This window comes from Chrysemys picta, chromosome 2 (assembly GCF_011386835.1).
Source record: "Chrysemys picta bellii isolate R12L10 chromosome 2, ASM1138683v2, whole genome shotgun sequence".
Classification (NCBI taxonomy): domain Eukaryota; kingdom Metazoa; phylum Chordata; order Testudines; family Emydidae; genus Chrysemys; species Chrysemys picta.
The window spans coordinates 58840836-58867262 of record NC_088792.1 but is presented as its reverse complement, the minus strand read 5'-3'; the positions used below and the strand labels follow the sequence as shown (position 1 = coordinate 58867262).

General features: G+C 40.4%; 1 protein-coding gene and 1 long non-coding RNA gene across 19 annotated transcripts in view; one reads left to right on the top strand and one right to left on the bottom strand.

Moving 5' to 3' along the window:
- Positions 1 to 17740, top strand: part of LOC122174306 (uncharacterized) — a 139867-nt gene extending 122127 nt beyond the window's left edge. The window contains exon 4 of the long non-coding RNA XR_006175932.2: positions 10758 to 17740. This is a non-coding gene — a long non-coding RNA (uncharacterized LOC122174306). The remainder of the gene's footprint in view (positions 1 to 10757) is intronic.
- Positions 1 to 26427, bottom strand: part of HDAC9 (histone deacetylase 9) — a 650822-nt gene that overhangs the window by 297565 nt on the left and 326830 nt on the right. The gene's annotated exons all lie outside the window — the stretch shown is intronic.

The following is a 26427-nucleotide window of genomic DNA, read 5'->3' as shown; positions in this document are numbered from 1 at the left end:
CCAAAAATACTGTAGGCTATGAGGCATACTCAATATTCCCTAGACCAAATAGACCTATGGATAACATCCACTGCAATGTAAAGCTATTATTTTAGCCACTAGAGGGAGTCCATTTTTAAGTCTATAAAATACATTTAGAATTAAAAGAAAAGAAAAGGGAAAGAGAATGCAAACAGACTCCCTGGTTTCTATCAAGATATATATGCATGGGCAATTTAATTAAAATCAGGTTGAATTTAGTGTGGTCTTCACTTTATCAAAAATGAAGAATAATCCTGAATTGTTGTTAGAAATGTTTTCCATGAATAGAATTCCTCTTAATATAATTTTTTATGTATGACTGTAGAGTGAGCAGGTTGGTCTAGAATGATGTTCTAATATTCCCATTGTCAGTGCAATACCCCAGATTTCCATTCAAATTAGTGTTCTTTCCTTATTTCTCTTAGTCCAACTGTTTTAGACATACGCTGGCTCAAAAGATAACTGGATAAATTCATGGAGGTTAAGTCCATTAATGGCTATTAGCCAGGATGGGTAATTAATGGTGTCCCTAGCCTCTGTTTTTCAGAGGGTGGATGGCAGGAGAGAGATCACTTGATCATTACCTGTTCGGTTCACTCCATCTGGGGCACCTGGCATTGGCCACTGTTTGTAGACAGGATACTGAGCTAGATGGACCTTTGGTCTGACCCAGTACGGACGTTCTTAACTAACAACTGTAAACACTGCAGGCTGTCTTCAATTTACTTCTGATTAAGTCATCTTGTGAGCAAGCACAGTTATGGTTTTTAAGATGCTGGGTGAGAAAGAAATTAAAATTTCTCTTCACTTTGACAAACATTTGCCTTTGTAATTTTTAATTACCAAGCAAACAAACTATAGGATTTTTTTCATGATGGCAGCTTTCCAGGTACTGCTGCATTAAATAGGGAAACGATTCTTATTCTGAAAAATCACTGCAAAATGTTTGTATGTTCCATAATACTCTATAACCTAATTGACTAGACAAATGAATCACTTCTAAATATATACAGAAATTGGACCATTAGATGAAGTAACTACATAGAACATTTTTGTACAGTTCTGCCAGGAAATAATAAGTAAAGCATAGCATCGCACCTGATTCAAAGAAACTGAGAAACAGAAATTATTACCCATCAATTGGTTTTCTGCATCTTAGCACATCAATTTATAAATAGTGGGTTGCTTCTATTTTCCTCTCATCTGACAGGTAACGAGTCACTCCAGTAAGTGGATTTTTGGTATCTTTTCCTCAGATTCTCACTAGAGATTCTTTTCCCCAGTAAGATTTTCCATAGCTGTAAGACTGCAGTAGGCCTGATCGTAAGGGACTTCCATTGTTTTTAGTAGGCTTTGGATCAGACTCAGTATAAACACTCAGGTTGGAATTTTCAAATCAATCTAAGAGAATTAGATACCCAAAATTAAAATTCAAGGATCCCAGCCTAATCAGCCAGACACTGAAAGAAATATTTACTACATTAAAACTAGTATTTCTAGGTTTTTTCTGGTCTGAACTAATAGTTATGTGGGCCCATCTTAACATAGTTCATTGTGAAAAAAATTTAATGGTATTAATTGAAATTGTAACCTAACTGAAGGGGTCATATTGTGATACATAAAGACCATGTACAGGTAAGAATTTCTATTTCTGCACTCTCAGGACATCCACTACAACTGATGGGACCTGACTCACAATCCCTTATGGAATTATTGCATCCGATATGGTACACCAAGAGCTAGGTGACGAACAAAGTGGGAGTAACTGCTCTAAACACCAGTCATCTAAAGGCTGTGCTGGCAGACATGAAGGAAAACTTTAAAAAGGATGGGGTTACATGGGGGTCACAATTAATGGCTGGGCTTCAATTAAGCAAGAGGAAGGATGGTTTGGTGATTAGGCTGATAGTTTAGGACTTGAGACCTGGTTCTATTGCCTACTCTGCCATAGACTTCCTGTGTGACCTTGGGCACATTGCTTAGCCTCTGTTCCCCATCTGTAGAATGAGGATAATAAGAACATAAGAGTGGCCATACTGGGTCAGACCAAAGGTCCATCTAGCCCAGTATCCTGTCTTCCGACAGTGGCCAATGTCAGGTGCCCCTGAGGGAATGAACAGAACAGGTAATCATCAAGTGATCCATCTCCTGTTTCCGATTCCCAGCTTCTGGCAAAATATTTCCCTACCTCACAGGTATGTGGTAAGAATAAATACATTAAAGATTTTGATGCACTCCGATACTACAATAATGAGGCCTATAAGTACCTCAGATACAAACCCAGCCATTACATTAAAGGGTCAACTTTGAGATGGGTTGATTGATGGTGAGTTGGCATTTAAACTAGAGGGCTGAGCTCTAAAATTTTGGGTGAGGCAGTATCTCTAAAATTGTGTTTTTTAATGAAATCCCATCAATCAGCAAAGATACACCCAAAACCTTTTTTGAGACCACACTAAACCTTGATTGTAAAATGATAGTTGATAGTGCTTAGAGAAAGCATCCAGGGAGGAGAGGACAAGACCACCTAGATATTTTGGAAGCCATATGGGCTGCCAAGGGGATCATGCCACACTCCAGAAGTTTTGAGGAGGGAATCAAAGATGGTGAACAACCTGTAGAAGAAATAGTTCTGGGAAGGTGAAATACAAGTGGTTTGTGAGAAAAATGATAGTCATAAAGGAGGAGAGGATACATTTGTAGAGGAGGAAGTCCTTGGATTGTTTCCAGAGGCATTCAGAGGGATGAGAATAGGAGCAGAATATATGAGCTGTGAGCCAGGGTTCAGAGTCCATGGGATGGAAGGTGGTGGCAGAGAGAATGGAGTTGTGGGGACTGATTGCAGAATAAATGGATTGAGGAAGAAGAGAAGAGGGTGCAGAGCTCCAGGGAAGTCAGGATTTAGATACTAGATTGATGGGTGGCAGTATAAAACCTTAAGATAGATACACTTCAGATGCTTATCTAATTAAATCTCCAGCCCTTCTGCCTGATCTTGCTCTAACTGAAGTAAATGATAAAACTCCTATTGACTTCAGTGAGAGATGAATTGGGCCACCATTCAATAGATACATGATAAAACTGAACTGCATGGGGAATATATTGAGAATGACCTTGCGCATTGTTGAAGCTATATTGGTCCCAGGATATTAGGATATTAGAGAAACAAGGTGGGTGATCGTGAGCGGCTCTTTGAGGATAAATGCTTCTAGAACTTCAAGTGGGCATTTTACATCATATTATTTGCAGTTATATTAATTTTATTTTTCAGAAATGTGCTTTCCTTAGCTAACTCATATTAAAACAACATACCACAGCCAAAAGATGTTACATCTGAATTTGAAATTTTCACTGTCCATTTTGGAAAGTTTAGCAAAACAGATTTTGAATTTTGGGTGAACAGTCAAAAACCTACAGACATCTAATTCTTCAGTCTTCACCTCATTTCAGCAAGCAAGCATGTTTGATAACTTCTGGAAACTAAAGTTAGTTTTCCAGCCAAAAAGCCATTGCCCACGGATCACACGGATTCTTTTGGACAAACATGGCCTAAAGTGGAATTGCTGTTATTTAAGAGGAGCTGATTTTCCCTCAGGCATATTAATCTGTTCAAATTCCATCATCAAGCAATTCGGTAAATAAACACATTACAGCAAGAAACTGCTTGAGTAAATAACAAAAGACATGTGGCTGAGTTCTGGAGCTTCCTTGCCACTGGTGGCCAGACAAAATGCATGCCAGACACCTAAAGTGACCAGACATCCTGATGATATCGGGAATGTCCCGATATTATGGGCTTTGTCTAATATACGCAACTGTACCCCCATCCCCTGAAAAAAAGTCTCCTGATTTTTCACATGTGCTATCTGGTCACCCTACATGCACCTCGCCCAACTTTTAAGCATTTTTCCTGATTATATTAATCTATTGATTTTGAGCATTGCTGTTTAAAAAGATACAGCAAAGTACTTTTCAGTATCTTACATTTACTGTAATAATCCCAAAGCAATATTAAAATTGAATCATATTAAAGACATTAAAACAAAATTAAAATAGTTTATTGTGGAATCCAGAGTAACAATGGCTATGCTTTATAGGATTATTTAAAAATTATATATTGTTAATATTAGATTTATATTTTTAAATAGATATTTAGACTTTGGAGGAACTTTACCAGTCAAGTTACTTATATAAATACTTAGGTATAATCATTCTTAGGCTGAGATCATAAACTATTGCTAGTTTTAGTTAGTGTTACTTTAACCTGTGCATCAGTTTTTTTCTCTATAGTAATATCTGATGACAATACCCAAGCCCATATTACTGCACTCTCATGGTCATTTATTGAACGCAGAATTACTCACATGGTCTTCCAATCTAATAAATAGAATCTTCTGCTCAAAAAAATCCAATTTATATTCCTCTCTTTGTGTGTCAAGTTCCAAGGGTTTCTGGGCTCTAACTATTGTCATAACTAGGGTGACCAGATGTCCTGATTTTATAGGGACAGTCCCGATATTTGTGGCTTTTTCTTATATAGGCTCCTATTACCCCCCACCCAGTCCCGATTTTTCACACTTGCTGTCTGGTCACCCTAGTCATAACAATGACATCATATATCTTGATAATGACAGTCAGGCTCAGCTCCTGGTCCACCAAACTGAAAGCTCCGCTGGCTTTTCCAGTTGTGGCATCAAGAGTCTTAATAAGCTAAAATGGTCTATCAAACTGTCTTCCACAACTTCCCAGTGCAATTTAGCTGAAACGTTTTTCCCATCACAAATTCCCCATTATCATTATGAGAAAGAAAAACCAAATAAAAATTATTCATTCTGAAGCGAATGTCAGTCTGACCCAAGAAGTAAAACGCATCTTTTATATAGTTAATGTTGCTCAATTCTAAGGACTTGCATGATTCACTTCCTTTGGTATTTCAAGACAACAGTTTTTTTTAAGAAGATATCTATTTATTCCCCAGCACATCTCACAGCTCTTGTTTCTACACGAGAATCATATTGACACAAAGTAGACAGGCACAATGCAATAAAATGTACTCAATCTCTTGTGAAAGTAAGTTTCGTTTATTTATATGCATAGTGTTGGTTCTGTGGGTTCCAGGGATAGACAGCAATGCATTTAGTCTCGCAAAAACTATTGAACATGCTGTGAGCTTGCCAAAATCAAAGATTAAAAAATAAAATAGATATTTATGATGCAGTGAAACAGCAGCAATAATTGTGTGCATTATTATACAAGTAATTTCTCACCTATACATCAGGAGATACACTTTCCTGGAAAGCATATTTGCAGCTATTTATTCTCTGATAGATTATGGTATATGTTACAGTAATTATGACTGATTTTTTTAGAGAGAGAGAGAGAGAGAGAGAGATAAAAAATAAATGCCACACACAGGTTAGAATGCATAGCACCAAGAAGTCCACTCAGTATACAGCTATTACCCATCTCTTATTATGGATGAATACTATTTTCTACACAAGCTAAACAACATATGTCCTGTCTCATACAGCAATATCTGGAGCAGCAATGTATGCAAATAAACAATCTGACTGACAAAACACAGAGGATCACAACACAGACAGTGCCAAAGGAGTGGCAATAAACAAGGACTTAAATGGACACCAAATTTAACTGCAAATTATTGGATAATTAAAAAAAAACTATTATAAAAGTTTCCTCCCATATCGTGCTCTCTCTAAATCCTTGGGATCAGAATGGCATGTAAGCAACATCTCCAGCTATTAATCTGATTGTGAAACCTTTGTTGGCATCCCCCATTGTGGAACCTTATTGAGTCTAGTCATTGATCTAGTGGTACTTATTGGCCTGGGAAGGAGTGCAGAGATGCTGTAACTCTTTCTTTCTGTGATTTTGTTTTCCACAATCGGCTACACAATATTGCGAGGTACTCTCGGGACCAGTATAAACTTCCTGCTAAATTACTGTGGTTCCCAACTATGGGCACCAAGGACTGAACCACAGTCTCTGGAGTAAAGAAGTATCAACACACTTTTTCAGTTGCTGAGTAAAATGATTAATGTACCCAAATACCTGTATTTTCTAGCACAGTTTTTTCCTAATGGTTTTACAGGGCTTTTTGGAATCTGTAGCTTGCACTGCTGTAAAAAAAACAACAAAAACCCCCAGCCCACTTAAGGTTTCTTTTTGAAATACACGATTGCCATGATTTATATTGCACTGATTCTTTACATGCCATTAAAACTCGGTCATTTACTCTTCAGAGTGACTATAATCTTCTTTGGGAAAAAAAAGCACCCTGAAAGCAGGATTCTTGAAATTTTTATTTTGTAATAAAACTTGCCACAAGCAAATAAACACAATTCTGAGCTAAAGCTGCAGAAGCATTGGGTTTCAGTGCTACCATAAAACAGTCAGGCTGGGATGGGAGATGCTGAAGAGGAAAGCAGCCTCAGCTACCTAGACTTACCAGAAACCCTCTAAGACTGCAATCTTGCAAACCCTTACACATGTTCACACATTATGCATGTGAGTGGTCCCAGTGAATGTAAAGTTAAACATATGTGAAACAGAGCTGGATTAAGGCACAGGGACTATAGGTCCCATGCCCAGGGCTGCAGCTCCGAGGGTGATGTGATTACACCAGAATCTTGGTTTCTTTCTCTTTCTTCTGAAACTTTCTAGCCTCAGGTTGTGAAGGAAAGGTCAAAAATGCGATCTAAGTATAAACAATGCAGTAGCATCTGCCTGAGTCTGAAGAGAGCCTGAAACAACACCTCTGAGAGAGGTGAACTGCCCCCATGCATCCCAGTGTAGCATCAGGGAGTTAGGCCCCAATACTACAAAGTAAATGGGAGTTGTGTGCACTCAATACATAGAGGGATTAGAATTTCCTCGGGCATGAATTTTGATCATTGTATGCTTTGCTTGGCTAAAAATACATTATCAACTACCTACTGTAGTTTTGTATTTGGCACCAGCTACTTAAAACCATATTGCTGCTATCTTAAAACCTAAGAAGTTGGCTGGCCTACTGGCTTAGGAGCTCTTGCATTCAGGAATGATCTAATCCTTTCTACATTTGGCAGAGATCTGACATATCACAATAGTGACACACACTTCAGCCCAGGGGGTGGCACATCATAAAGGCTGATGACTGCGACACAATGACACTGCCAGCCATTTCATAGACCACCATCGTGAGTACTAGAAGATGGGGCCACAAAGTGTGTGGATGCTTCACAGTATGGAGGGGGCAAGGATCCTCAGTTAAAAGGGGTATAGACATGGAGAGAATTCTCACTCACCAAGGAGTGGGGCAGTTAAACTACTTTATTGAGCTTGGCTGCCACCGAGGTCCATGCAGATATTGAATTTCACTTCCCTTCCCTCACTGCCAGAAAGTTCTCTGTTTCCCTGTTGAGGCACTACAATCCCCTCTCTTCTTCCATTCCCTGCTGGATGTGCCTGCAAAGCAGGGAGCAGCTAAATCTAGCCAGGAAGAGACTGGCGGGTATGCAGGGAGCCAGTGCAGACCTAAACAGAACCCAATAGCCACCCTCCTCAACACACTCAGTAAGGGTGTGTGAATGAGGTAAGAACCCCAGAAAGTGGGAGTACATAAAACTTCTCATCATCTTTAGCCTGTAAGAGAGAGGTGGTAGAAGTGCACAGCAGAGGGGAGGGACAGAGAGGAAGGGAGGAGATAAGTCAAGAGGGATAGCTGGGGTTGCAGAGAGGGGTAAGAAAAAGCTGCAAAGTGCTAGGAAGGGATAACTGGGCCTTCAGAATACTGGGAAGGTCTGAGAGAAATGGCCTGTGATTGATGTTCCAATCTTCAGCATGACATGGCATGTGATCTCCACCAGGGCAGATATTGGACCTTTTTTTTTTTTAAATGGAAGAGCTAATGTAACAAGGGCTGTTTCTCCATCTAGGGAGGGCAGACGAAGCTGCCTAAAAGAGAGAACAAGACAGTCTGCTGCTGCTGCTTCAAGCAGCAGCTTCCCTTGCCTCAATGTACATGAGACTATGGCAAACAAGGAAGGAGAGACAATACCATATACAAAAAATCCTAATGACTTGGCAGGAAGAGATCTGAGTGGGACCTATGGGCTTTAAATCTCCCCCAGTCCATAAGTATATACAAAGACTGGAACTGAATTTATTCACACTAGCCTTCACTTGTGATTAGTGAGGATTTTAGTTCCTAGCCTCTGGCTTGCTTACAACAACCATTAACCTATGTAAAAGTATTTAGCCAGTCAAACTTGGCTTTTATCAGTCCAATAGCCACTGCACACTATTTTGCTTTATGACCTCTGACTACACATCCAGGAATGCTACTTGGAAAAGTGAACTTTTTCTAGGCCAGATCCGCTCAGAGAAAATCCCACAAGGGAGAAAAAGATGTTAAAAAGTAGTCATGAGTTTCCCCTTTTCAAGTGAGCACGAGTCTGGGCCTACAACCCAACTGATGTGCCACGATCTGCAAGAAAATCCCATGAATCTCACAGTATTCCTGCACAGCTTGGACATTTGAAAGGAACGTTGGGCTTTCCATGCTACTCCCTGATCCTCCCCTCCCCTCAGGCTCTTGGCAACAGGGCTCTATTTGAAGTCATATAGCCAGTACTTTACTGCCTGCACCTGGCCCCCCTTCCTACTTCTACCACTCCTCTAGGGGATTTGCAGGCAGCACTCAAGTTTTGGAATCTCTCACTTGTGCACCTAGAGTTGAAAAAATAGACCCACAGAAGTTTGCACATACACAAACCAAAACCCAATTAAGCCCATAAGAAATGTTACCTTTACTACAACTTAATATATTACTTGGTAAGTGCATAATAAATTGGCATGTATGGAGAGCACACTCTCAACTGTATCTCTTGGTTTTGCACTGCATTTTTAAACAACTCATGGCATCTATTACTTTGTCACTTTGACAGTTTTTGTGGACACTGTATGATTCTTTGAAGTTCCAATAGCTACAATGCAATAGTATTTTTCATGCAAGACTGATATCATACAATGATATCTCTCTTGTAAAGATTGCCATATGATTTGGTATTGACATCATACTAAGTAATGTTTCACTGGATTAAACTTGATCATTCACTGTTTGTTATGCTGCTAGCAAACAGCTGGGTCATGGTATTTTCAGCACAATTTATATGTAACTCAGTAACATATTTATTACAGATCTTTTTAAAACGAAAAACACAGCCTGAAAGTGTAATTTCATGTGGTATTTATTTATAAACACTTTAATCTGAAAACACTGCCATATTTGTCCATCACATTTGTGCTAGCAGTTATGAAGGTAGAACACAGGTAACACAGCAATCAGGTCTACCACAAACATACAGAAGTAATAAAAAACAGCAGACAATATCTACTCAGAGTAGTATGCATATAATATAAGCACAAATGATATGTTGGATAAAACTGTCCTTCAGAGGGAAATGATCATCCAAGACAGGATACATTTCCCTCTCAGGGTACCTAATAAACATATATGAACAAATATCTGTAGTACTCTTTAAGAATGTATCATACAATGGAAAGATTTAAGAAAGTCATCCAAAGAATCATCCTCTACTATTGGTGAACCGTGTATTTTTTCCCCTATAAATACTGCATGTGAACAACAATAAAGACAAAGATTTTTAAAATAGTTTACATGAATTAGGAACAAGCAGCATTGTGCAGGTGGGAATCACAGATCTCTGGTACAAGTGCATGTTGTGTCCGTATTCAACACATAGGAAGTCTCTACCAATATAAATCAGCTGTCAGCACCACTTAGTGAATTCATGTCACTTCAGAGCACAGCACAAATCCTTGATGTTGCTCTGTTGTCTCATGCAACATATTACCATGTCTCAAGGGAGGAAAGAGTCAGGAAATACGAACATTTTGAATGTGGAATGTGAAAGATAGATTTGTGATGTGTGCCTACAACCAGATAAGATTGCTTAGTACTGATCATAACAGGTAACAGCTAAGGAATACAGACACAAATCACACAGAAGAGATAGATTTCCCATTATTAGGAGAATAAGTCTCAATGGCTCAACACTTACTAAATCCAAACTAAACACTGAACAGGATATGGAAGTGCTCAGTGCCCCCCAAAAGTAATAACTCCACAGCAGCACTGCTTATAGCTATACTCTCATGTGTCAGGTGAAAAGGAGTATTGTATGGCTGCTTTTGAAAGCTTTCACTTTCACGACCTTTACTCATTATTTACACCATTTCTGGAGGGGATTATACATCAGAAATGCTTTGGCCATGACCACACCTTTTTTCAGAAGTCCCAATCCCTTTCCCAGTATGTACCCAAGATATGAACAACTCATGCACCTTGCTTCCGCCCCATCCCACAGATGCATGGGGCACAGCTTTTAGTCTTATGTCGCTCGCTCATTTCTTTGCAGTAAATGAGCAGATATGAAAATGACCCCATGCTATCACTCTAGTCTTTCCATGCTTCTTGAAGGCAGATAGAAGACAGGATGGCTCAATAACATGGAACAGCTGTGATGTGCTGCAGGGAGCAAGCTGGAGCTACTTATTAAAATGTCACCACCAGGGGATTCCTCCCATTTCTCCTACCTGGGTCGGTTAGCAAAGAAAACATGTATTAAAACCTTACTCCTATGAACCAACCGGTTGGGTTCCATTCACAGTCAGAAGCTGATTCCTCAACTCTCCCTTTCTGTCCTCCACAGCACAGGAGCGAAGGAGCAACAAGCATAAGGAGCAGAAAAGAGTCTGCAGAGTGCTTCACTTGAGAGCAAGACACCCCTCTATCCAACTTTAATTCTTCAGCATCTACGTTTGAAGGCCAAGAAGAGATTTTCAGGTGGGAAAGGAGACCCAAGGGATGGATAAGAAACCATCAGGGGGAGGGGAACTCTGTGAGAACAAGACAGTGTAGAAACCCTCTGAGTGACAGGCACATTCAGAAAGAAACATGTCAGTAAGAGACTCCGAAGCAAGAGACTGGATTCTGGAGCTAAATAAACGGAGGCATCTTGATTGTAACTACTTTTTTTATTCTCCAATTTTCTTTTCCCTGACTTATTCCTCAGCCTGACATTTTTGTGGTCATTTTTGGATCCAGTCGTACAAGGTGCTGAACATGATCAACTCCTGGTGGCTTAACTGGCTCTTGTCACTTTGCAGGGCAAGTCCCTCTGTGGCTGTCACATTCTGTAGCACGTAACTACGAATGGTAATTTGAAAAAAAAACCAACTTGCTTGAATGGAATTTGCCATCCTTTCTATTTGTCTTCCAACAACATTCATAGGAGAATTTTTTTCCCCTTTAGAAAAAGAGAAAGGAAAGACAGTCTTCTACTTCAGGCACTAGGACTAGCCTCAAGAGAGTGAGGTTCAATTTCCCTCTCTGCTTTCTAATAAGAAAATGATAACAAATGTACAGAGCCTCAAGGATTCACATTGCTTTGCATCAATGCTATTCAAATGCATCCTCACAAAGAACTCTGAACTGTTATTTCTAGACAAAGCATATTTGCTTTAATACAAAAATAAATCTGCTGTTAGAAAATTAAAATCAGCTCAAGGTTTTTTGCTATATATCTATATGAACATACACACACAAAAACATACGTAGAGAGAATCATGAAGACTTGACTGTATAAAGACTTATTTCAAGAACTGAGGGGGCTCTTCTACTGTTTTAGAACCTTGGCCAGCATGCCACGCTGCCAAGGCTGTCCTCTCCTGGCACATAGTGGAAGGCATAAGTCCATACACATTAGCAAGTGATCAGATGCCAATGGAAAATCATTTCACAGTCAATTTACTTCACGAAAAAGAAATTTCTAAATCAAATCAGTGGCACCTGCTACACTTTCTATGCCATTTTTCATAAAATCAGGTTTCTTAGATATCTAAAACTATTTAAAGCCATTTACTTAATGCGACATATTATGGTTGCTTTTTATTTATTTTTGCAACTTCAATTCATTTAGACTAAAGCTACACAGAATCTGATTCTGTAGCCTTTGAGAAGCCACAAGAATTCCATGAGAAGCCAACTGGACTGCAGAACCTGAACAACAAAATTTCAAAATATCAAATTTTGGGGAACCATTACATAGCCACACGCACACATAAAAGTTATGTTAAACAACATTATAAAGGTTGCAAAGTTAAACACTAAAAAAAGTTAGGAAATGTCTGAACTGAGGTTGCCTGTGCATATGTATTATGATACAGTCTTTAGTTACATGATCAAATACTATTTTTTTCCATGGGACTCCTGCCTCCTGCCCTCTCTTCCCCCAACTAGCTCCCAGCCTCACCCCCATCATTCCCTCCTTGGCTCCCAATCCCAATCTCCTTGCCCAGCCAGTCTGAATCTCCTGCCCAGCCTCCCAGTCCCATTCTCCCCCCTCCACTCGCAGTTCCTTCTCCAACCCACCAGTCCCCAGTCCCACTCCTTCCCTAATTCCTTGTCCCAATCTACAACCCCACAAAATTCCAACTCTTCTCCCGTCTGCATTTGAGTCAGGTAACTTCCTCCTCCTCACTGCCTAGGGATCAGGTGGGGGGCTTTGAGAGTGCAGGAGAGAGAGGCTGCCTGCTCTCAGTTCCACTGCCCAGACTCAGCATAGCCTAGGCTATCCAGGAACTGCAATGGCAGGGAAAATCCTGTGCAGCCTTGGGCTGGAGTATGCCCAGCGCAGTTGGAATCTTCAGGGTCCCGGCTCTAAAGCATGGGGTGATGGGGAATAGATCATCTTATAGAAAAAGCTGCCAGAATTTAACATTGGCAAAACAATGTATTTTCCCTAGCCTTCTTATCGGAAATGGCTGAACTGTTTTGGCTGAAATTAAAAGAAAAAACACCAAGAAAACAAATCAGCCTGAGGCAACACATGGGGGGCATGGGTGAAATCCTGGCCCCACTGAAATCAATGGCAAAACTCCCATTGACTTCAATACAGCCAAATTTCAGGCTCAAAATACTTCCAAAATGATTTTGTCATCCAAGGTCTGCTCTTCCTCTTATTTAAATCAATAGCAAAAGTTTTATTAATGTCAATGGTGCTGGGTCTGGGTCAGGTGCCAAGTGCAGGACTAATTTCAAGATTAATCAAGGAAGGAGATTCATTAAACAAACTGTGTATGACACTAACCTTTAACTGGCGAAGTATGATTGCAGAGAATAATAAACTAGAAAATTACCAATGTACTTATATGAGCTACACTGAACCAGAATTGCAAAGGACTTCCTATATGCTATTTAAAAAAAGAAGGAGATTTCTGATCATCCTGTAGTATAAGAGAGAGGTCAGGTGTTAAAGAACTTTGAGCTGGAAAAGTCTCATAAGCTGTCTATTCTATACCCATGCCAATAGAGTTTCATCAACATAGGAGGGTTGTTTGTCATAATTTATTTAGCTCAATGATCATTTTGAGTTAATAGTATTCCTGAATCTGGCAAGTGAAGTGTTGTGAATGAGTCTTTGGCTAAGCAGAAGGTTTATAAACAGGAAACGAGTGCAATAACTTTGGAAGCTCAGAATAACTGAGAGGAGAATATAGCTTAGATGTCATAAGAGTTCAAGGTAGAGGGGATGTAGTGGAAGGATGAAGGTTAGTGTGTTGCCAAGCCTGTGTTGCGCTACAACCAGTTAAATCTCTGCATAGGGGAACAAATGTGATAAACGGTGGGTTGGAAGACAGAGTGGGAGCAAAGATTAACCAGTGTCAGGACAAGAGTAAAATGCTCTACTTGGGAGCAAAATGCAAGTAACATGAAAAACTGCATCCCAAAATCTAGTAAATGCTTTTCAAAGTGCATGAAGGTAATGTAGCTTGGTCCAGATGAAAGTTTGACTTACAAAGTTCCTAGAATCCCCATGAATATAAATCATTTTAGAGTTCATGGCAAATTTTTATGTTTGTGCAAACACGTTGGACAATGAAACCAAACCAATGTCACTGTTTTTATCATTTCAGTGTTCCGTTCTAACAAATTATCTATTTTATATTAGTGCAGAATTCAATTAAATCCTTCTGGCATCCCCACTTGGTAAATGATGCTTCTCCTTAAATAAAACCTCTTACAAATGTTTTACTATACAGCTGGAGAATAAAGGTAAGGTTATAATCAATTTTACTATTATAAATATCTAACGGATGTCCAAGAAAGACTAGTCATTGGATAGAGTGACAAATAGGTAGCACTTCAGATTATGAAATCTTGTTGAAATTCTACATTAGCCTGGTTCCTTTTTGGTGCCTAATCACACAAGTAAGATCACCTCTATTCTTCTCTGACATTCTTGTCTTTACCACCAGCAAATGCATTTCTAAATGTCTTTGACTAGTGAAAAATTCCTTCTGCCACAGTCTCAGGATGGTAGCTCAACAATTTAGGCATTAAATGTAACTGACACACAAGTTCCAGGAAACAAGTTCAGAAATCCTTCTTCAGAGACTTAAAGGGCCTGATTCAATCCTGAGATTCTTTCCACTGATTTCAGTGGGCACTGCTGGACCAGGCCAAATCCTGCCTCCTACTTTGCAACCACAGAGGATGCTGACTAAGCGGAAATAGTACCAGTCTGCAACAAAATCAGAAGGCAGGATATGGAGACTTATGCAGATGGTTGACACCCACTGCATGATATGGAGCTGTAGCTCATAGGTTTGCCTTTACTATATTCACAGCCTTGCCTTCATTATATTTGTCTGATTTCATTATATTCAGCTGTAACGCAAGAAACTTATAGTATCCTGTAAGACGTTAGCATAAGTGTGGTTAAGTAGGCCATAACACTTGGCATAGGTCAACAGGTACATTTAGATTTTAGGAACTAAGGAGAGCTTGCTCAATGGTAGGAGACAGAATGTTCCAGTAAGTGCTACTGCAAGGAACATGGAGGTATTAACTGCAAAGTTTAAGCAAGGGGTGACAGATATGATCATGAGCTGAAATGGTAGTTACATGTATCAGTATACTAACCTATAGAAGGAGGACACCTCAACATTAATAGGATGATGAAATACAAACAAGGAAAAAGGGAAAAACCCCTACTGAATATGCATTAGATATAGTGGTGTCAGCATAGCATAGTATAAAAGTTGCCTCCCAGCCTGTGGATGTAGGAAATAGAGAGAGATGTAGCCTTTGGAAGGGGCCAGAATGATGGCCCATGGTTATGAGGAGAAAGGTGATGGTGATGAGGAAGATAGTGGCTAACATTTTAGGTCCTCCTGCAATGGATGGTGTGAGTATATGGGTGTGCAAATATACATTCTGTAGTCTCTCTATCTACCTTACTGAGTTAGAGTGTTTGTGACTTTGCTAAATGTATTAATAAACTATTTGGAAATACAGAAGAGTTCCTATAGTGTGAGTATTGCAATTGTGCACTTCAGGGTTCCCAACTATATAGTAATTTTAATAATACTGAGCCTGATCTTGGGACAAGGATCGGTCAAGGCTCAAAGTGATAAATGGAAATCCTTAGGTAATCAATATAATTAATTCATAATCTATGGATCAGGTTACAGAGCCCTGCTCCACAGAGACTTCTTATGCTTTATGCTTATTGCACAGAAGGTTAGAGGAGTGTGCGCATGTGGGTGGGATATTCTCCTCTGTCCCCTAAGGCTGTAGTGGGGTTATGTTCCATGTGGGAGAAGGGTTCTTTCACTCCAACTCTGCAAGGTTCTCCACTGCAGATCCCACCCATTTTGGTTGCATACTGGTTCCAGGACTTGGTCCTGTAAAGTTAAGTATCTCTGGACACTTAACTTTACTTTGAAGAACAATGCTGATGTATGGTTTCAGGTTTCTTTGTGACTGTATATATTCAAGTGATGCCAACATCTACTGGTTGCACCTTCCATTTCTCACTTATTTTCTTCTAATATGTACTTAATATTTATTTTCCCTGATTGTGAGCCCTGAAACTTGAAGTCCTCTGTTCATCAACAGAGTGGAGAGAGGCAGTTGCAGTGCAAGTTTCCCCATTTGAACTGCTTGCTCCTACTGATGATTTCAGCAGTGTGTTCTACATTCTAGCCAATCTCTTGCAAAAAAAAAAAAAAAAAAAAGCCAGGGGTATTAGGATGGCTCCACAACATGCCAACCTCTTCAGGGCCACCTTGAGGAAGAATTTCTGGAAAAACCAATGATATGCCTGGGACATATTGATGATGATATTTTCATCCTCTGGATAGACAACCTAAATTCCTTCATAGATTTCCACCAGCGCTTCAACAACCATCACCCCTCAATCAAACTCTCTCTAGAACACTCCCGCACCAGCTTCAATTCCCTGGGCACCACAATCTGCTTGAACAATAGAACCCTACAGACAACTTTATACAAGAAATCCACTGATCAGCACGCTTAACTCCAGATTCAGTAATCACCCCAGACACTAAAAAAAAAAAAAAAAATCTGTTATCTAGAGCCAAGCACTCAGATACCACAAAACTTGCTCTGAAGAGAAACAAGGACACTCCACCAGAGAAGTAGATTGCATCATGGAATGGGCCACTTAAATACACTGGGAGAACCTACTTCAATATGGCGGGGGGGACTGACCACACAGCTCTACTTGTCATCTGCTTCCCCACTCAGGAACCCATACAGGGGATTATCAAAAAGAGTTACAACCAATACTCAATGGAGACCACATCCTGAAAAAAATCTTTCCCAACCCCCCTCTTCTGGCCTTCAAATAACGCCCCCGCAACCTTGCCAAGCTCATCATTAGAACCAAGCTCCCACAGACTAGCACACACCAACTCAAAATGGAACCAGACCCTGCCAGAACAGATGAAAAACTTGCAGACATGTCTCCACTGCTACAATGATCCTCACCTCCCACAACACACCTTTCAAGATCCATGGGTCCTATATGTGCCTATCATAACATGTGGTGTACTACATGAAGTGCATCAAATGCCCCAATAACAACTATGTGGGTGAAACCAGACAATCACTATGCTCTTAAATGAACTCACACAGAAAAATGATAAAAGACAAAAACACCTGTGGGCAAACAGTTTTCACAGAATGAACACTCCATATCTGATCTTTCAAAGGAAACCTGTGCAAACACTTTCAAAAGGCAAACCTGGGAACTTCAATTTATAACTCTGCTAGACACCGAAAGCCACAGACTTAACAGGGACACTGGTTTTATGGCTCATTACAACAATTTGTAATACATCACACTGCCTGCTACCCTTCATTGTGCACTTCAAACCCTTTATGGATAATAATCTAACCCCCAATTGCCCACTTCATTTCAAGTAACTGCCTCCAACATGCGTTACCTCTTCTGCTTAACAATCTGTCTAAACTTGTATTTGGCTCAGACACTCTGATTTCTTTCCCCAGACCTGAAGAACATTTCTGTATAGCTCAAAAACTTGTGCCTTCCACCAGCAGAAGCTGGTCCAATAAAAGATATTAACTCACCTATTTTGTCTCTCTCAACCTCTTCTAAAGACATTCTGCCTGCGTGTCTTATTGGATAGACACTACACCTAAGTTCAATCCAGGCCTTTGAATTAGTTACTGTCTCAAACTGCTGACTGACAGTGATCCCATGGCTTTCCTTTCAGGGTGCTATATACAGCATAACTCTTTAAGTTCCAGTTAGCCTCCTTTCTTTTAAGCTATGTAGGCCATTCATATCCTTTGTACTACAAATAGAACTGATACAGTTAATTGAAGGCTTCCCTGCTGCTGAATTTAGCTTGTTACTCTGTAGTTTGAAACTTCAGAGAGAGTTCCTATAATACAGAGCCAAAGGCGACTTCAATTTCCTCTGACCCCACTATGGGCAATAATTTTTTATAGTAAGTTTTGTGATGCAATAGCAAGCAGTGGTTTTACCCACCTAGCACTTTAGTGCATTACGGCAGTTACTGTCTTGTGCTCCACTGGCTAGAGCTATAACTTTATTAGTATATACATACTGGTAGAGCCATTTTGATTCTCCAAAATGAGATTTCCACCTAAATAGTCAAAGCAACAAACAAGATATATAACCATTCTAGGTCAGATTTCTTAAAAGTATTTAGCTGACTAAATGTGCAGATAGTTGCTTAGTGGGATATTCAAAAGCTCCAATAGGAGTTAGGTGTATTTCAAATAGGAGGAAGCAACATCATCCCCATCAGATAAGAAAAAAGAGACAAAAAGAGGTTAAGTGACTTACCCAAGATCACACCACAAGTCAGTGGCAGAACTGAGAACAAAACCAAGGTCTCCTGACTCCCAGTTATGTTGCTTATCCTCTAGGCTGTGTTCTTTTTGCTTGGCCTTCCACTGCTGTAATTTAGACTCATTCTATACCCATCCCATTTTCAGAGTTTCATAACTTATGTTACTGTACCATTTTGCCCATAAGTGAAATGTAGTGCAAAGATATCAGCCCTAAATTTAACATATTTTTTTACCAAACTTGAAGAAGGAAAGAAAGTGGTGGCTGTTTATAAACATTGCTGTTTTATATTTTCAAAAATAAATTTCTTCTGCTCCTATGGTTCAGTAATGGATTTGTCTCTGGAAATATTTTTTCCAAGCCATTAAACGATTAAGAGCAGTGCTGCCTTTCAGTAATTAAAGGGGAGGGGGAAAAAGCACAAATTATAAATGACTGAGTTATTTCATTTAGAATATGCATTGATTGCTTCCCACAAAAATATCCTAAGGATTACAGAATAATATTACATCTTGTATCAGGAAGGCTGTGCAAAGCTGATGAAGCCGAGCCTATTTTTTTGAAACAGACCTCAGTAAGGATGTGCAGTAAATAATAATGGGGCCTTAACAAACCCAAATTTGCCTCTGTAAGTATGGGTCTTAGAAGTTTCCAAGAGACAAGGAGGAAACGGACCCACCACAGCAGAAGGCAAGTGAGGAAGAGCTGAGGTCTCTGCCCATCTCCCTAGTATGCATACTTCTCTCCTTCTTGGCACTACACAAAGGTATAACTCCAGCCCTAAGACTAACGTCTCTTATGGACTGTGCTGCACCATCAAGGGATTTGTGGGGGTGAGTGTTGGGGGGGCGGAGGAGGGGGACTGAGCTAACAGAGAGGTGAAGTGCATGGGATTTATGGATTTTTTTATGTGAGCTCTCCTTTCACCCTCCCCTGGACTTGAGCAGTCCATAACTTCTTGGACACAAACTTGGGGGTTTTTTTGGAGGCATTATTGCCCTTCTGCAGTATGCACAGGCCATAGAGTTAACTATGGGTATAAGAGGCTGATGGGAACTATAACCTTCCTACACTTGGACATCTCAGACCCATGCATAGGGTACCATGGGAACATCTTTTAATAAAATCGCATCAGATATTTATGTGAATAAATATTATTCCGTTTATAAACACCTACAAGCATAAAAATAATTAAAAGAAATAAATTAAATGCAAAACATGATGGGCCTGACTGTTGTGTCACACGCATAACTCCACTGTCTGCAACTGAGTTGCTCCCAGTAGGCAGTAGTGTGAGTAAGATAAGAATCATCACTTATTTACATAATGCTAGAACACCCAAAAGGCCCAAAACAATGACAGTAAAGTCTACCATTCACTGGAGCCTTTTCATTTGCTAGGTCTTTTATTTTTCACAACAGTGTGAATTAAGGGATGAATATAAGTCACAGCTGTGCTATTTAGTTTATGGCCGTCTATCGCTATTTAACATTAAGTAACACAATTGATGTAGTTACTGTACTTAAAGGCAATTTGTCAATAGAAAAGTTAGTACAACTGTAATCATATTATAAATACGTTAGCTAGGTATTTGTAAGTTATTTTTGCATGTATATAAAAAACTAAATAGACAGGTATATTTTTATAATCTTCACTAAGGGAGGCAAATGAGCTAATCATTTTTACTGTGTAAATAACATGTGCCGTAGGCCCTAATCCTCCAGTGAGATCCAGGCGGTGGACCCTTAGGCTTACAGTGAGTCCATTGACTCTCAGACATGTTTGGATCCCTGTGCAGGATTGGGGCCTTAATCAGTGGCAAATTTTGGACAGAATAATTGTATTAGACCAACCAATGAATCAGTCAGCTTCCTCCTAAGATGCATGTGCTAAAATACAAATGTCTTTTATCCTAGTCTACCTATACACTTAGAGATCCATAGAGGTCCTAAATTAACGGAAAGGACAGCATGTAAAAAGTGACAGAAGAGGCGCTGGGAGGAGCTGAAGGAGCTTTGGATAATATTTTAATTCAGGTAGTATTATGCTACTATGTTATGCAAGCTCTTTTATTTTATTAGTAGTGCTCTTAAAACTATGTTTTGACATGGAAGGCCACTGGTTTTCCTTTGTTAGTATTGCTGGCATTCATCAGAAGTTGGCTTTATGCACATTTCTGATCAAAAACATTTCAGTCATCATTACTAGTGATACACTCTAAGGAAATAATAAATTATTTCAGAAAGAAATGGATTGTCTCCCAATGAGGAAAATTAGAGAGAACGACACTATTCTAAACATTGCTTTTTCCTCCTAAGACATCAGTTTTCCTATAACTGCATGGTATCCATTATTGTTCAAACGGCTTGTTCTCTCCTAATTGGATTCCACATCATTATTTTTGCCAAAAAGAAAGGTTTGCTGTGTTCTTAAAATAATTAGGCCTGATTGCAAATCAAATTATCCAATTTCAAAGCTCTATTTTCCTCTCTGAAAATGCCTGTTAAAGAAAGGCTGCAGATGACTAAGCCTTGTGTCATCCCATGGCTTTATTAGGAAAATGTTCTAAGTCCTTCACTTTCTATGTAATCAGAACTATAATTTCTTCAGGTTATTTTAAGACCCAGCTATGGCTAAAGCAGGAAACTCAATTTTATTGTGCGCTCCAGACATGTCGACGCAGCCAAGCTGGGCTCCAGTTTTATAGGCTATCTTCTTACATAAAGCCTAACACTGGTATTAGACTAGTACCCCGAAAGATGCACCATGCTACCTAGTATCAGATAGCTTTCTATTCATGGAGCAAGACATTAAGGGTAGTACAATCTGTTTACAAGTCACTACGGTAGAAGTGAGATAGGCCCAACATGGCCACTGCCTTTCTCGCTTCTATTTATTTTTTAAAACTTTTAAAAACAATCCTGTACACAAGAGAGTTAGAAGAACCATAGTAACATATATGTACCCTGAAACCATGGGACAGTACACTCACACTATTCAATTCCACTTAGTTCTTGCATATTGTTATTGGTATTTGTTTCACTATAATTCTAATAAGTTATAGAATTCATTCTACTAAAGCATCCTGTTCACGCTAAGACACTAATCATGCTGTAAATGGTTATACTAACAGTGTATAGCATCACTTCATAACAGGCATAATCATCCTTAAGAGCCATCTACTTTCAGCAAGCTAGTACATCTAACTACAACGCTAAAAAGAAATACAACAAACTTTTAAAAAAGAAAAGAAAATCAAATCAAAGTGCAATGAATTGTAAAAGCAAATTAGCTGCGACACTGCAGCTACGAGGTCTTCTTGGGGCTGTGGAAAAAATAGAACATGGTTAGTACTACACTATTTTTCAACTGCCCAAAGAAGGCCTTGCAGCTAAAATGTCATCTTGCATCTGATTTTCTGCTGCGAGGATATAATTTAATTCATTCTTATTTTTTATTATTTTGCTGTTTATAGCCTATGTAACCCCTGCATTTGCTCAACCCCTCTATCTCCTCCTTGTCCCCCACAAAAAAAAAGATACAGCTAGAAGTCCAGATAAAGAAAACTTTTGACCAATGCCTCTGGGATTACCCAATTGCCTACGTTTACATTACATTACCTACTCCATTGCTCTTCTTTTTTCCCACTTCTCCACCTTTCTCATTTCACTCCACTAATGAATCTCACCACTCTCTATCAATCCTTTTTGTCTTTCCTTCATTTCTTTTATGCTCCCTCCTGTTACAGTGCACTGAGTTCTCTCTCTTTTTTTCCCATTCAAATCCATCCTCAGAACTCACTGGGAAGTACACAAACACTAACCCAGATTAACAAAAGTACCAGGAGTCACCTTTTGCCTTCCCACCAATAAAAATGTTGTTCTAAAGCAGAATCGTCAACTGGGTCCTCTAGGATGTTTTTGCCTATCTTTCTATTTAGCCTGTAAGTTCCCCAGGAAAGAGATTGTATTTTCTTTCTTTCAAACTACATAATTTTTCCCAATTTATCAAACATTTTAAGATTGGTCAACAACTTTTGTTGGTTTGTCTGGCCTATTCTGAATAATAATATCATCCATTTATACAACTATCATTAACAGGAATTGTATAAAGCTTTACAGAGGAAGGGCCAGACTGTATCTGGGATTTACCTGAGTGCACAAGGGACAGAGAAGAGCAGAACAGAGCTCTCTCTCCCCCTATACTATCCTTAACTCCCATGTGCAGTTCAAATATGGAATTGCAATTGTCATTCACATCTGGAAGGTTTTCTTCATCACTGTAAAGTTTAGAAACTTTAATAAATGAAAATATTAAACCTGCAGTTTCTTTTCATGTAAGAAATGCTGATACAAGGTACTACCAAAGGACATGCCCAATACATTTATATAGTTCCTCCAAATCTGTGTAAAAGTCAACGAATCTTAAAGGTTCAGTATTTCACATAATGAAGGAAACACACCAATCCTAGGAGCGGTACCGGGTTTACAATGTCACCTGCCCTAGCACCAGGCCCAAACTCAGAAGGGGCCCCAGTTTGCTCCACTTGCGCTGCGCCCCGAGGCCCTGCCAGCCTGCTGGCTCCTCTCCGTCCTCTGGCCCTCCCCACTACCCACTGCTTGCGCCTCTCGGCTGGCTGGCCCAGGGCTCCTCTCCACCCCCTGGCCAGACCCCAGTGTGGCTCTGGCTCTGGCCAGTCTCAGCCAGTGTGGAGGGGAGGGGGCGGTGTATGGGGCTTGAGGGAGCCTGGCTGGGGTGGGGGCAGGCCTTGGCCTGGCTGATCATGCCGCTCCCGAGGGGCCGGAGTGATTCTCCACCCAGGGACTGGGGCCGGACCTGGCCGCACTGCCCATTCAGCCCAGCAGACACAGTCACCTCCCAGCAGGACCGGTGAGTGCATCCAGGGGGCAGGGCGTGGGGAAGTGGGGGTCTGTGGAGGGGTGCTGGGCTGTGAGGGAGCAGGGGGTGCTGGGCAATTGGGGAGGTTTGTATGTTTTGGGGTACTAGGCAGTGGGTGTCTGTTGGGGGGGCGCTGGGCAGTGGGAGAGATCTATGTGTGTTAAGGTGCTGGGCAGTGGGGGGGTCTGTGTGGGGTACTGTGTAGTTGTGATGGTGGGGCTGTGAGGAAGGGCACTGGGCTGTTGGGGAGATCTGTCTGTGTTGGGGTGCTAGGAGTGAGGGTGCTGTGGGTGGTGCTAGGGCATTGGGCAGGGGGCACTGGGCGGGGTGGTGGTGGGCAGGGTGCTGTGCATTTGTGGGAGGGAGTCTGGGGGGAGGGGTGCTGGGCATAGGGAGTTAGGGGGTGTTGGGCAGGGGGAGGGGCTGTGTGGCGCGGCATGGGCCCACCCCTGAGGGGAAGGGGCATGCTGGCAGCACAGGACCAGGCAGGCCAGTATGTGTCTGGTGACTGCCAGTTTGTAAACAGTGCCCTCGCATTGGGCTGGGCGGAGCAAGGCCACTCCTGCCATGCCAAGCCCCATTGCCCCTGGCTGGCCACTCACTCTGGGGACCAACCTCCCCGTGCCATGCTCCATTGCCCCCATGGGGGCCCAAAAATATATTTGGCCCTAGGCCCACAAAGGGTTAATCCAGCCCTGCCTATGAGGAATCCTTCATAGGCCAATCTATTAGACCCCAGTTCAACAAGGTACATATATACAGGCTTCAGTGGGACTATACACATGTTTAAAGTGAGGTACATGCTTGAGGCCTTAATTACCTGGAATAGCTATATATTTTATATATCACCTTTATAATAGGGATATTTACCATTGTCTTGTTTTAATGTTTTCAGGAAGATCAGGGCACAAGAAATGGCCACTGTGATGCTCAGAGGCATCACTGTACCACACATTTGGTTAAATCTGATATTTCTTACTGGGAGTTTGATTAATACATTTGTGAAATGAACAATGAATTTAAAGGGATATGGTATCAACCCCATACATGGGGACCTAGTTGCATGTCAACTGCTGCAGCATCTCCATTCAGAAAGCAAACCAATTCTGAATAACAAACAATACAGAAGACTGCTACCCCTGAGCAAAAGAAAACATCATCATCTGACCTGATCATTAGCGAACAATAGCAAATATATCATTCAGTTTCCATTGACGCAAGGCCTGACACAAATGGGAATATTTCTGGGTCTAGGTAAAACCTGAATGTATTGCCAGGGAAGATAATCATCGAAGGCAGTGAGCAAACAGGCCATTTCTGCCCTCTACACAAATAGTAAACAGACAGTTTATACCATAGTACTAAACTAAAGTAATTTTTCAAAGGGAGTAGCTGAGCAAAATAAGGATGAATTGTCTTTTCTTTCTTGTCTTTAATTTCTGCATGTTAGACCCCATAGCTCAATAGAATAAAGTGCAACACTGTAAATGTATAAAGTGTTTTGTCTACATGACAGCCCAAGCCCATCACAGAGTCACTCTGAGGACCTCTGTGGCTGACCATGAAGAGTCTTAAAGAAATGCTGGAACATTTTGAATCCCTCCAGCTTTCTCATGCTCAAAATTAAAGCTATAAAATTACTGTACAATATAATAGCAAGATCTAGACGAGGTTTACGTATCTGATTCAATATGGGTTTGAAATAAAGGTGCAGAAATAACATTTATGTTTCCCCTTTACAACAAAGCAAGTTGCCTATTAGACAATTTACTTAAGAACAGCAAAAAACTATTGTACTTGTCAATACTGTGTACTCTTAAAGAACGAATAATGCAGCAGTATTCCTGACTAAGAGCTAGGTGAACCCTGAAGGGTTTGGAACACAGGAAGGTTTACACGCTGAATTCTACAATTAGGTTTGTCAGGGTATGCCAGTAAACCAATCCCTTCATGTTCGCTTGGAGGTTCAAGGCCGTAAACTTTGATTTCTAAGAGACGATTTCCTTCTCCTCAACTCAACATCAATCAAACCCCAGAATTACCCTACCTTCCATTATTCTCCCCAGTGGTCTTAGGGGTCACCAGGGAGATCCTTCCCTGGACTTCTAGCATGCCTGAATGTCCCTCTTTCCTATCTTCAGGAGTCACCAGGCAGGGCCACTATTCCACAATTCCAAGGGTTTTCCAGGGAGACTAAAAAGTATTCTGACCGCACCCCAGAGCACCAAGAGAGGGAGGACTTCCTTCTCATCCCTCCCTCTCTTGCAGTAGCAGCTCTGAACTGAGCTCATTGGCATTAAGTGCCTTTTAGTAACTCAAGAATGCTTGGAGGTTCTCCGACAATTGAATTTTAGCAATTAGAGGGCTTTCCTTCCTAGTGCATAATCTCTAGACCTAGAGACTAGGGAACCTGTGAGAAGTCCCTGGAAACTGTGCTAGAGTTTATGAAGAGCTGCATATGAAGAGCTGCATAAGCAACCTTAGTATTGGCATTTCCTAACGGTCGAGTGCTTGACTTTGCAATTTTAATTATGTTCTTTTAATATAGTTTTTGTGTGCGTATTACTACTACTGCTGGCTAACATTGGACTCAGTAGTTAAATAAATGAGTAAACAACGGAGTAGTAAGGCAGAAAATTACCTAAAACAACACAAAACGCTTGGCACAGAAAAAGGGATGTGTTTTATTTGCAGGAGTTTTTATGAGATCAGAGAAGCAGGTCAGGAAACTAATATTCTCTTCCATTTTCCAGAAATGCTACCAGAAACAAATAATAATAATAGTTCAATAAGTACTGACATAATTCCCCAAATAACGTTATCTTCTGCATTTGGTTTTTCTTCTCTTCTCTCTCTGTCTCTGTCTTTTGTGACTTCGTATCTAAACATATTGTAACAAGATCCAAACCAGTGATGTGCTGGAAGGGATGTTTATGACTCCCAGGAACCACACAACATTTTTGCCTACTTGAACAGAAAACTGGGGTAATAATCTCTGCCGTTACTCAAGAATACTCCTCTCTGGATTTGGCTAAATACTTCATGACCTTAGAAAAATATGCATGAAGAACAGATATTTTGTCTTTAAAATAAATCAAAACAAATTCAATATATAGTACACACAAAAACCTACATTAAAAGCCAAGCACTCGAAAGTCAGGAAATGCCTGAATTAAGGTTGTCTGTGCAATCTTAATTCAGCTCCTTTGTATGTATGCATTATGATACAGTCTTTAATTACCTGATCAAATACTATTTTCCCCCACAAGAT